This window comes from Mustelus asterias, chromosome 19 (assembly GCF_964213995.1).
Source record: "Mustelus asterias chromosome 19, sMusAst1.hap1.1, whole genome shotgun sequence".
NCBI lineage: Eukaryota > Metazoa > Chordata > Chondrichthyes > Carcharhiniformes > Triakidae > Mustelus > Mustelus asterias.
In genome coordinates, this window is record NC_135819.1 from 23,097,485 (window position 1) to 23,111,183 (window position 13,699).

Below are 13,699 nucleotides of genomic sequence, written 5' to 3' on the forward strand. Positions count from 1 at the left end.
TCATTACTCTCCAAATAACTATAAATCCTATCCCTTATAATTTTTTCCAACATCTTGCCGACAACAGAAGTGAGACTCACCGGTCTATAATTCCCGGGGAAGTCTCTGTTCCCCTTCTTAAACAATGGGACAACATTCGCTAACCTCCAATCTTCTGGTACTATACCAGAGGCCAACGACGACCTGAAGATCAGAGCCAGAGGCTCTGCAATCACTTCTCTTGCCTCCCAGAGAATCCTTGGATAAATCCCATCCGGACCAGGGGATTTATCTATTTTCAGACCCTCCAGAATATCCTGCACATCCTCCTTATCAACTGTAATACTGTCTATTCTACTCCCTTAGTGTCCAAAGATGTGCAGATTAGGGGGATTGGCCATGCTGAATTGTCCCATAGAGTCCAAAGCTGTGCTGGTTAGGTGGATTGGCCATGGTAAATTTCCCCTTAGTGTCAGGGGGATTAGCAGGATAAATACGTGGGGTTATGGGGATAGAGCCTGGCTGGGATTGTGGTCGGTGCAGACTCGATGGGCCAAAATGGCCTCCTTCTGCACTGTAGGGATTCTATGGTTGCCAAGCATTTGTTATCTTGCATTTCACACACCATGCTAATAAGTTGCATTGCAACAGAAAAGCCTTTTAGAAAGGATGAAGGGAGCACAGGCAGTTTATCAGGAATGACATTGAGTTGGAGGAATGCAGATAGAGCATATAAAATCGACACACTGCTGACCTCCCATCTGCAGTGTAGGGGACATCTACATGACTGACCCTCGTTCAATGACCCCTTCTGAAATGGCTCCACATGAACAATCCCGCTGAGCGACACCTCATGACAAAGCCCTCTTGACAAAACCCCTGGGAGTGAGCCAACGCAGACTCTCCCTCGTGGGCTGACACTTCACGCACTGACCCCACATGAATGAGTTGCCTGGAGCACGTGGAGACTTGCCACTTCTGGATGCAAAGCAATGCAGAAAAAGTCATTTCCAATTCATTGTCAGACTTGTCAGGATAGAGCAAGACTGCCAGTTCACTTGGCCAAAGACCCAAAACAATGAAGTCATCCAAGGTGGTGTCACTCATTTTTTGGGGTTTTGCTGGCGTTCATTTTGTTACCCAAATAATTCTTCAAACTTCCTGAAATCCTAAAGCCTCAGAAGAAGGTTGATATTCTGATTAATTACCTCGCAAAGCACGGTTCTTGATTTATTATTGTCACGTGTACTGGGATACAGTGAAGAGTCTTGTTTCTTGCACGCTGTACAGACAAACCATACCGTTCATAGAGAAGGAAACGAGAGAGTGCAGAGTGGAATGTTATAGCCATAGCTAGGGTATGGAGAAAGATCAACTTAATACAAGGTAGGTCCATTCAAAAGCCTAATGGCAGCAGGGAAGAAGCTGTTCTTGAGTCAGTCGGTACGTGACCTCAGACTTCTGTATCTTTTTCCTGATGGAAGAAGGTGGAAGAGAGAATGTCCGGGGTGCGTGATTATGCTGGCTGTTCCACATTGTCTGTACATTTAAGACCTGGCTGGCTGTAGAGATTTGCATTCTAATCAGTATTCTGTAATTTGATTTCTGTGTCTGTGCCCTGTTTGAGAACAGATATCCACTCCATCTGACAAAGGAGCTCTGCTCCGAAAGCTTATGGTATTTGCTACCAAATAAACCTGTTGGACTTTAACCTGGTGTTGTGAGACTTCTTACTGTTTTTCTGAGCCAGTGGAAGTGCAGACGGAGTCAATAGATGGGAACAAAACCAGAAAATTGCTGGAAAATCTCAGCAGGTTTGACGGTATCTATGGAGAGAGAGCAGGAGCCAATGTTTTGAGTCTAGATGACCCTTCATCAAAGCGAAGTTTGTTTCAGATTCCAGCTTCCGCAGTATTTTGCGTTTATTTCAACGGATGAGAGGCTGGTTTGTGTGACGGACTGGGCTACCTTCACAACCCTTTGCAATTTCTTGCGGTCTTGGTCAGAGCAGGAGCCATACCAAGCTGTGGTACATCCAGAAAGGATGCTTTCTATAATGCATCAGTAAAAATTGACGAGAGTCGTAGCAGACATGCTGAATGTCCTTAGCCTCCTGAGGAAGTTGATGGCAAGACCTCAAGCTGGGCATGAGTGCGGGTGGAGTGGCCTGTTGCTGGATGCCATTGCTCTTTTAGTAAAAATCATTATCATAGAACGTGCATTCAGCCCAAAGTGTCTGTGCTAATGAGCTATCCATTTCACCCACACTCCTGCTTATTCTCCCACAGCCCGTATCTGCCTCCTTGTCAAGTATTTGCCCAATTCCTAAGATAAAGTTGCTTTCACTCTGCTGCTACCACCATTTCAGGTAACTCACTCCAGATCGTGAAAACCAATGTCAAAGAACAAAGAACACTACAGCAGAGGAACAGGCCCTTCGGCCCACCAAGCCTGCACCTGTCCTATCGAGACCAACCGCCTATCATTTCTGCCCTGGGAAAAAGCTTCCAACTGTTCACCCTATCTATGCCCCTCATAATTTTATAAACTTCTATCAGGTCGTCCCTCAGCATTTGTCTTTCCTGAGAGAACAATCCCAGTTTATTTAATCTCTCCTCATAGCTAATACCCTCCATGCCAGGCAACATCCTGGTAAACATTTTCTGTACTCTCTCCAAATCCTTCACAATCTTTTGATAGAGTGGCGACCAGAATTGGACACAGTATTCCAAATGTGGCCTAACCTAATGTCTTTGGAATCATTGGTGTCACTGGGTCAAAGTCCTGGAACACCCTCTCTAACAGCAGTGTGGGTGTACCTACACCCCAGGGACTGCAGTGGCTCAAGAAGGTGGCTCCCACAACATTCTCAAGGGGCAATTGGTGAAGGGCAACAAATGCTGGCCTAGCCAGTGATGCCCACATCCCATAAAAGAAAAAAATATATAAAACTCACCTCAACTGCCCTCTATTTCTTTGGTTGAATTTATCATGTTCATTGGTCCATTGGGAAAACAATGCTGAAGATCACATACCGATATTGGGTAGAATTTTCCTGTCTCACCCACCACAGGAATCGAAGTGGGCGGGACACAGACCTTGCAAAGGTCCGTTGACCTCAGGTGGGATTTTGCGACCTTGGCGTGAACACAAGTAGTGGAAGATTTTGTAATTGAGGTTAATTTCCTGGGTTCAATATTAAGGGGTGGTGGAGGGAGGGATGGAGGGAGAGGGAATGCGTGCAGATTTAGGATGTGAAATTTGGCCAAAAATACAAGGCATTTGCAAAGAGGCTGGTTCATTCTATACTCTGCTACATTAGCTATTCCATTGGAGATCCACACACACACACATACAATCACACGCTCTCTCACACACACACACACACGCACACATATATGCACACACACACGCTCTTTCAAACACACAGACAAACTCACGCACACACACACACTCTCTCACACACGCACAATCTCTCGCACACACGCATGCACACACTCTCTCACACACACAAAGAACAAAGAACAAAGAACAGTACAGCACAGGAAACAGGCCCTTCGGCCCTCCAAGCCTGTGCCGCTCCTTGGTCCAACTAGACCAATCGTTTGTATCCCTCCATTCCCAGGCTACTCATGTGACTATCCAGGTAAGTCTTAAATGATGTCAGCGTGCCTGCCTCCACCACCCTACTTGGCAGCGCATTCCAGGCCCCCACCACCCTCTGTGTAAAAAACGTCCCTCTAATATCTGAGTTATACTTCGCCCCTCTCAGCTTGAGCCCGTGACCCCTCGTGATCGTCACCTCCGACCTGGGAAAAAGCTTCCCACTGTTCACCCTATCTATACCCTTCATAATCTTATACACCTCTATTAGATCTCCCCTCATTCTCCGTCTTTCCAAGGAGAACAACCTCAGTCTACCCAATCTCTCCTCATAGCTAAGACCCTCCATACCAGGCAACATCCTGGTAAACCTTCTCTGCACTCTCTCTAACGCCTCCACGTCCTTCTGGTAGTGCGGCGACCAGAACTGGACGCAGTACTCCAAATGTGGCCTAACCAGCGTTCTATACAGCTGCATCATCAGACTCCAGCTTTTATACTCTATACCCCGTCCTATAAAGGCAAGCATACCATATGCCTTCTTCACCACCTTCTCCACCTGTGTTGCCACCTTCAAGGATTTGTGGACTTGCACACCTAGGTCCCTCTGTGTTTCTATACTCCTGATGACTCTGCCATTTATTGTATAACTCCTCCCTACATTATTTCTTCCAAAATGCATCACTTCGCATTTATCCGGATTAAACTCCATCTGCCACCTCTCCGCCCAATTTTCCAGCCTATTTATATCCTGCTGTATTGCCCGACAATGCTCTTCACTATCCGCAAGTCCAGCCATCTTTGTGTCATCCGCAAACTTGCTGATTACACCAGTTACACCTTCTTCCAAATCATTTATATATATCACAAATAGCAGAGGCCCCAGTACAGAGCCCTGCGGAACACCACTGGTCACAGACCTCCAGCCGGAAAAAGACCCTTCGACCACTACCCTCTGTCTCCTATGCACACATGCACACACACACGCTCTCTCACACACATGCACACTCACACACACACGCACACACACTCTCAAAAACATGCACACACACACACACTCTCACAAACATGCACACACACAAAAACACATGCACACACTCTCACACGCACACACACATGCATGCCTACACGTATGCCAATATAAAAATAGGGAGCTCTTGTGGCGCAGTGGGTTAGTGTCCTGCCTCTGAGCCAGAAGCTCCGGGTTCGAGTCCCACCCCAGGACTTGATGGCCAAGGAAGGTGCGTTCATAACGCGGCCAAACAGGTTGAGTGACAACCAGCAAAATCCTTCCAAACGCGCCAGTGGCTGGTGGTAAGGGCGGGAGAGACTGCTGGTCAGCCACGCTTGATGTGGAGTGGCGCCCCCTCAAGATGTAAACCCCCTGGTTACAGACTAGCGACCTGTTCCGGGAATTACCAGCTATGGAGACAGACATAAATCTGCCTTAGTGCGCCACTGGGTGCAGGAGAGAAACAAACATGCCACAGTTTGATGCCCCCTGCTGGATGGGAGACAAAGACAAAGAGGACATTGAGAAGATTCTGATTTGAGTAAAAGAATACATTCAGGTCCACCACTCCACGGGACGACACTGGCCTTGCTGGGTCTCAGAATCGGATCAAAATAAAAGGTCTCAACATAGTAAGGGGAGGCAACAACCGAGTGATATTATCGCTGGACAATTAATCCAGAAACTGAGCAATTGTTCTGAGGACCCAGGTAAAAATCCCACCAGGGCAGATGGTGGAATTTGAACTCAATAAAAATATATCTGGAATTAAGAATCTACTGATGATCATGAAACCATTGTCGATTGTCGGTAAAACCCATCCGGTTCCATCAGGAAAGGAAATCTGCTGTTCCTACCTTCCTTACCCGGTCTGGCCTACATGTGACTCCAGAGCCACAGCAATGTGGTTGACTCTCAACTGCCCCCCGGGCAACTAGGGCTGGGCAATAAATGCCCAGCCAGCGACGCCCATGTCCCATAAATGAATGATCAAAAAATAAATAATGTGGAATGAGTACAGCACCGCCCACCTGGTGATGTGAAAAGAGACATGACCTGAGACTCGAGAGAGTTGTGGACTAGACAGAGACTTGTGTAGAAGCCAGCATGGAGTTAGCTCTGAGATTCAGAGCTATATATAACAAACATGTCAATAAACACTTCAGCCGAAATTTTTCAACCCTTCCGGTCAGCGGGATCTTCTGGGCTCGCCGATGGCAAACCCCCAGCAAAGGGTGCGGGGTGCTCAAAACCCCGTAGACTCAGGTGGCACGGTGGCACAGTGGTTAGCACTGCTGCCTCGCAGCGCCAGGGACCCGGGTTCAATTGTCTTGGGTCACTGTCTGTGTGGAGTTTGCACGTTCTCGCGTGTCTGCGTGGGTTTCCTCCGGGCACTCCAGTTTCCTCTCACAGTCCAAAGATGTGTGAGTTAGGTGGATTGGCCATGCTAAATTGCCCCTTAGTGTCAGGGGGGCTAGCTAGGGTAAATGCATGGGGTTATGGGAATAGGGCCTGGGTGGGATTGTGGTCGGTGCAGACCCGATGGGCCGATTGGCCTCTTTCTGCACTGTAGGACTCTGTGATTCTGTGATCAATGGGAACCAGACGATCGCGCAGCCAGACAAAGGAGGATACTCGATAGTGGGGAGATGGGAAACCCTGCCTTTAATGTTTAACCATCCAAGACTCAGAACATCTTTGCGTGGCCTATTCAATCTACAACACACATCAGCAATGAGACTGAGGAAGAGAAAGGGAGTTCTCCTTGCTAGCCTGGAAATGATCGCAGACAGCAAAGTGACTGCAAAGAGCTTTGAGGGATCCTCAGGCTGTATAGGTAGCTTTACACTTGCAAGTTAGGTTGTCCTTTATCTTTATTCTGCCTCTTACCTTGGGCACCAGGACAGTGCAACATTTCCCCCATGTCTGTGTGGGCTTCCTCCAGGTGCTCCGGTTTCCTCCCACTCTTCAAAGATGTGCGGGTTAAGTGGATTGGCCATGCTAAATTGCCCCTTAGTGTCCAAAGATGTGTAGGTTAGGTGAATTGACCATACTAAACTGCCCTTTCGTGTCCAGAAATGTGTAGGTTAGGTGGATTGGCCATGCTAAATTGTCCCTCAGTATCCAAAGATGTGTAGGTTAGGTGGATTGGCCATGCTAAATTGCCCCTCAGTGTCCAAAGATGTGTAGGTTAGGTGGATTGGCCATGCTAAATTGCCCCACTCATTGTGTGCAAGTGTGAGTGTGGCTAGGCTTGATGTGGAGTGGTGCCCCCTCAAGCTATAAGCCCCTGGCGACAGACTGGTGACCTGTTCCAGGAATAACTGGCTACGGGAGCAGACAAATGTCTGACCTATGCACCATCAAGATGCAAAATGGTTCAGTGGGAGAGGATAATGCGAGCTACGTTCATGGTTTGCAAGCAAGATTGTGATCATAGAATCATAGAATAAATACAGTGCAGAAGGGGGTTATTCAGCCCATCAGGTCTGCACCCACTCTTTGAGCATCCCACCCAGGCCCTATCCCCACAACTCCACACATTTACCCCACTAATCTAACTAACCTACACACCTTTGGACACTAAGTGTTAATTTAGTATGGCCAATCCATCTAACCCACACATCTTAGGAGTATGGGAGGAAACTGGAGCACCCGGAGGAAACCCACACATTCAGAGGGAGAACGTGCAGACTCCGCACAGTGACCCGAGGCTGGATTGAACCCGGGTCCTTGGCGCTGTGAGGCAGCAGTGCTAACCACTGTGTCACTGGGCTGCCCCGTGATGAGCGTGGTAATGTGGCAGAGGCTTAACGGCTGACCCTCTGTACTGCCATTTTATAAAGGCCTATGGGACACAAAGGCAGATGAAAGCTATGGGGGTCCAGCAGGAGAGGTACCGCTGTTTGCCCACTGCGCCTCGGGGAATGTAAACGGCTAGGGGATTGGATATCTCTTCCCTCATTGGACTTCCAGAGTTAAAAATAACGTAATATTTCCTTTAAAACAGCTGCCTCTGTTGCTATGGCTTCAGGTGCTGATGGGAGCTGTTTTCTCCTCATCCATCATAAGGCCTGGGAACTCATGACAGCACTTGGGAAAAATTACTGCGAGATCGCAAGGCGCTCCAATTTTATTTTGATTCACTTCCTTCTTTGTCTCTTGCAACATCCTTTCATGGTGCCAAGGCAAGATGGCACCTCTTCTGTGGGCGGCACGGTGGCACAGTGGTTAGGACTGCGGCCTCACAGAGCCAGGGACCCGGGTTCGATTCCCGGCCTTGGGTCACTGTCAATGTGGAGTCTGCACATTCTCCCCGTGTCTGCATGGGTTTCCTCCAGGTGCTCCGGTTTCCTCCCATAGTCAGAGAATCATGCTGGTTGGGGTGCATTGGCCGTGCTAAATTCTTCCTCAGTGTACCCGAACAGGCACCAGAGTGTGGCGACTGGGGGAATTTCACAGTAACTTCATTGCAGTGTTAATGTAAGCCTTACTTGTGACACTAATAAATAAATAAACTTTGACTTTTGACTCTTGACGCACCGGGTAGCGAGCGTGAGGGAGTACCACATGGAACAAGGAGGGGGCCACAGCAGTTCCTGCATCGATCCACCCGTTGCTCACACACCCACTCTCCAGGGACAGGACTCACACATGCCATGTTAAAGAGAACCTTGCAATTAGGTACCGGGTTTTTCTGTCAGATGGTATTCCAAAGAACCGCTTTGGTGCAGGAAACCCAATATGGTGCACAGCAAGATCCCAGAAACAGCAAAGTGACGCTAATGGGCCGATCCAGATGTTGTGGTAATACATTGGACCCATAGGACCATAGAGCTATAGAGGTTTACAGCATGGAAATAGGCCCTTCAGCCCAAGTTGTCCATGCTGTCCCTTTTTTTAACCACTAAGCTAGTCCCAATTGCCCACGTTTTTCACATGTGCCTCTTTCCCCTTCTTGCAACTGTCTAAATGCTTTTTAAAAGATAAGATTATACTAAGACTCTAAGATTCTACTGCTGCCCCTGGCAGCTTGTTCCACATAGAATCTCTACAGTGCAGAAGGAGGCCATTCGGCCCATTGTACCTGGACCGACTCTCCGAAAGAGCATCCTACTTAGGCACATTCCCCTCCCCGTCCTATCCCCATATCCCTGCGCACTTACATGGCCAATTGACCTAATCTGCACATTTTTGGGCACTGAGGAGCAATTTCGCATGGCCAATCCACCTAAACTGAACATCTTCGGACGCTAAGGGGCAATTTAGCATGGCCAATCCACCTAAACTGCACATCTTTGAATGCTAAGGCGCAATTTAGCATGGCCAATCCACCCGGAGGAACCGGAGCACCCGGAGGAAACCCACGCAGACATGGGTAGAATGTGCAAACTCCACATAGACAGTGACCCAAGGCTGGAATTGAGCCCGGGTCCCTGACGTTGTGAGGCAGCAGTGCTAACCACTGTGCCACCATGCCGCCAGGGAGATCTCTCCAGTTGTTTGTCAATGATGTGACTTGACCTCCCTAACAGCACTGTCTGTGTACGTACACCTCAGGGACTGCATGTTTCAAGGCTCATAAACGTGGGCAATAAATGTTGGACTAGCCAGCAGGGCCCACATCCCATAAATGAACATTGAAAGATATCTTATAGATCCACCTGTATGGGGAGACGTGAATCTCAGCCAAAGATGGAACCATTGACAGTGCAGCACTCCCTCAACATTGGACTGGAGTGTCAAACGTGCCTCTTGTGCTCAAGTCTCTGGAGTGGCTCTTGAACTCCCAACCTCAGACCGATTTTTACCTTGCCACTATAAAGTTTTCAGTCCCTAACGGCACCATCAACACTCCCTCTGTCTCATGTCCATGACATGTCAATCTCTCCCTAGCTCCCGCTTATCACTGACCTCACATTCTGCACCCCACCCCCCTCCTCTTGCGATGCATATAATCCATTACATTTCGATTCCTTTTTATAGAAACATAGAAACTAGAAGTAGGAGGAGGCCATTCGGACCTTTGAGCCTGCTCTGCCATTCATTTTGATAATGGTTGATCGTCAAATTCAATATCCTGATCTCCCCTTCCTCCCATATCCCTTGATCCCTTTAGCCCAAGAGCTATATCGAATTTAATCTTGAAATCACACAACGTTTTGGCCTCAACTACTTTCTGTGGGAGTGAATTCCACACATTCACCACCCTCTGAGTGAAGAAATTTCTCCTCACCTCAGTCCTAAGAGCTTTCCCCTTATTCTCAAACTATGACCCCCTAGTTCTGAACTCCCCCCACCATCGGGAACATTCTTTCTGAATCGACCCTGTCTAACCCTGTTTGAATTTTATAAGTTTCTATGTGATCCGCTGTCGAAGGTTCATACGGACTCCAAATGTTAACTGTGTCTTCATCTCTCTGCAAACCAGCCACCCATCCATTGACTCTGTCTCCACTTCCCGCTGCCTTGGCAAAGCAGCCAGCATAATTAAGGACCCCACGTACCCTGGACATTCCCTCTTCCACCTTCTTCCGACGGGAAAAAGATACAAAAGTCTGAGGCCACGTACCAACCGACTCAAGAACAGCTTCTTCCCTGCTGCCATCAGACTTTTGAATGGACCTACCTTGCATTAAGTTGATCTTTCTCTACACCCTAGCTATGACTGTAACACTACATTCTGCACTCTCTGCTTTCCTTCTCTATGAATGGTATGCTTTGTCTGCACAGCGCGCAAGAAACAATACTTTTCATGTGACAATAATAAATCAAATTAAATCAAATCAAAATCCAATCAAAATCAAAAGATGCTGCCAGACCTGGTGGGGTTTAATCCAGCATTTTCTGTATTTTTCTTACAGATTCCTATCTGGTGTCAATGCTGGGAAAGTTTTTAAATTTTATTTATTAGTTTCACAAGTAGGCTTACATTATTGTGAAGCTCAGTGCAAACTGGAGGAACGGCATCTCATCTTCCGGCTCGGCACATCACACCCTTCCGGTCTCAACATCGAACTCAACAACGTCAGATGATTCGCTCTACCCCACCTCCACCCCTTTGTTTTCATTTCATTTTTAACTGTTCCTTACCTTTTATTTCTTTATTGTCCTTCTTTATTTTTCTTTTCCTCCACTCTTTCCCCCTATTTTACCCCCTTCTTACTTTTTTTCTACCTTTGCTTCCCCTTTTTCTCAATTTTACCTCCCCCCCCCCCCCCCACACCGCTCCCCCCCACTCCCCCAACATCTTCATCTGTCACAGTTTACCCTCTGAGCTCAGTTTCTCTGCCGTTTGGTCATTCACATCTTCTATTCCCTCTATGGGCTGCCATTAGCAGCCACTCCCCCGGTTTCCGTGGCTATGACTCTTCTTTCATTCCCTCCCCCCTGCAGTATAAATATCTCCCACTTTCTCTGCCTTTTAGCTTTGACAAAGGGTCATCTGGACTTGAAACGTCAGCTCTTTTCTCTCCTTACAGATGCTGCCAGATCAGCTGAGATTTCTTGCCATTTTCTCTTTTGATTAGACTTACATTAACACTGCAATGAAGCTACTGTGAAAATCCCCGAGTTGCCACACTCCAGCACCATTTCAGGTACACTGAGGGAAAATTTAGCACGGCCAATGCACCCAACCAGCACATCTTTCAGACTGTGGGTGAAACTGGAGCACATGGAGGAAACCCACGCAGACATGGGGAGAACGTGCAGACTCCTTAATGATAGATGCCCAAGCCGGGAATCGAACCCTGGTCCCTGGCTCTGTGAGGTCGCAGTGCTAACCACTGTGCCACCTTGTTGGCAGTTGCCAACAGCACAGGCTCCAAAATGGACCCCGGGTATGTCACTGTGGTTGACCCACATTTGATAATGGTCATGTGCCCTGGGGAATGCGGGGGGGGGGGGCGGGGAGGGGTGGTGGTGGGGGTGGCTGGGGGGTGATGATTTGATGAATTGTCACAATACATAGAATCATAGAAATCATAGAAACCCTACAGTGCAGAAAGAGGCCATTGGGCCCATCGAGTCTGCACCGACCACAATCCCACCCAGGCCCTACCCCCCACATATTTAACATAGAACATAGAACATTACAGCGCAGAACAGGCCCTTCGGCCCACGATGTTGCACCGACCAGTTAAAAAAAAACTGTGACCCTCCAACCTAAACCAATTTCTTTTCGTCCATGAACCTATCTACGGATCTCTTAAACGCCCCCAAACTAGGCGCATTTACTACTGATGCTGGCAGGGCATTCCAATCCCTCACCACCCTCTGGGTAAAGAACCTACCCCTGACATCGGTTCTATAACTACCCCCCCTCAATTTAAAGCCATGCCCCCTCGTGCTGGATTTCTCCATCAGAGGAAAAAGGCTATCACTATCCACCCTATCTAAACCTCTAATCATCTTATATGTTTCAATAAGATCCCCTCTTAGCCGCCGCCTTTCCAGCGAAAACAATCCCAAATCCCTCAGCCTCTCCTCATAGGATCTCCCCTCCATACCAGGCAACATCCTGGTAAACCTCCTCTGCACCCTCTCCAAAGCCTCCACATCCTTCCTGTAATGTGGGGACCAGAACTGCACACAGTACTCCAAGTGCGGCCGCACCAGAGTTGTGTACAGTTGCAACATAACGCTACAACTCCTAAATTCAATCCCCCTACCAATAAACGCCAAGACACCATATGCCTTCTTAACAACCTTATCTACTTGATTCCCAACTTTCAGGGATCTATGCACACATACACCTAGATCCCTCTGCTCCTCCACACTATTCAAAGTCCTCCCGTTAGCCCTATACTCAACACATCTGTTATTCCTACCAAAGTGAATTACCTCACACTTCTCCGCATTAAACTCCATCCGCCACCTCTCGGCCCAACTTTGCAACCTGTCTAAGTCTTCCTGCAAACTACGACACCCTTCCTCACTGTCTACCACACCACCGACTTTGGTGTCATCAGCAAATTTGCTAATCCACCCAACTATACCCTCATCCAGATCATTAATAAATATTACAAACAGCAGTGGCCCCAAAACAGATCCCTGAGGTACACCACTTGTAACCGCACTCCATGATGAATATTTACTATCAACCACCACCCTCTGTTTCCTATCCGCTAGCCAATTCCTGATCCAATTTCCTAGATCACCCCCAATCCCATACATCTGCATTTTCTGCAGAAGCCTACCATGGTGAACCTTATCAAACGCCTGACTAAAATCCATATATACCACGTCCACTGCCTTGCCCCCATCCACCTCCTTGGTCACTTTCTCAAAAAACTCAATAAGGTTAGTAAGGCACGACCTACCTGCCACAAAACCATGCTGACTATCACCTATCAATTCATTACTCTCCAAATAACTATAAATCCTATCCCTTATAATTTTTTCCAACATCTTGCCGACAACAGAAGTGAGACTCACCGGTCTATAATTCCCGGGGTAGTCTCTGTTCCCCTTCTTAAACAATGGGACAACATTCGCTAACCTCCAATCTTCTGGTACTATACCAGAGGCCAACGACGACCTGAAGATCAGAGCCAGAGGCTCTGCAATCACTTCTCTTGCCTCCCAGAGAATCCTTGGATAAATCCCATCCGGACCAGGGGATTTATCTATTTTCAGACCCTCCAGAATATCCTGCACATCCTCCTTATCAACTGTAATACTGTCTATTCTACTCCCTTGCAACCCAGTGTCCTCCTCAGCTATATTCATGTCCCCTTGCGTGAACACCGAAGAGAAATATTGGTTCAATGCTTCACCAATCTCCTCCGGTTCCACACATAACTTCCCTCTGCCATCTATAACTGGCCCTAAACTTGCCCTAACCAACCTTCTGTTCTTGACATACCTATAGAACGCCTTAGGATTCTCTTTAACCCTATCCGCCAAAGTCTTCTCATGTCCCCTTTTAGCCCTTCTAAGCTCGCTCTTCAACTCCCTCTTAGCCAATCTAAAGCTTTCTAGTGCACTACCCGAGTGCTCACGTCTCATCCGAACATAAGCCTCCTTTTTCTTTTTAACCAACAAAGAAACTTTTTTGGTGCACCACGGTTCCCTAGCCCTACCAATTCCTCCTTGCCTGAC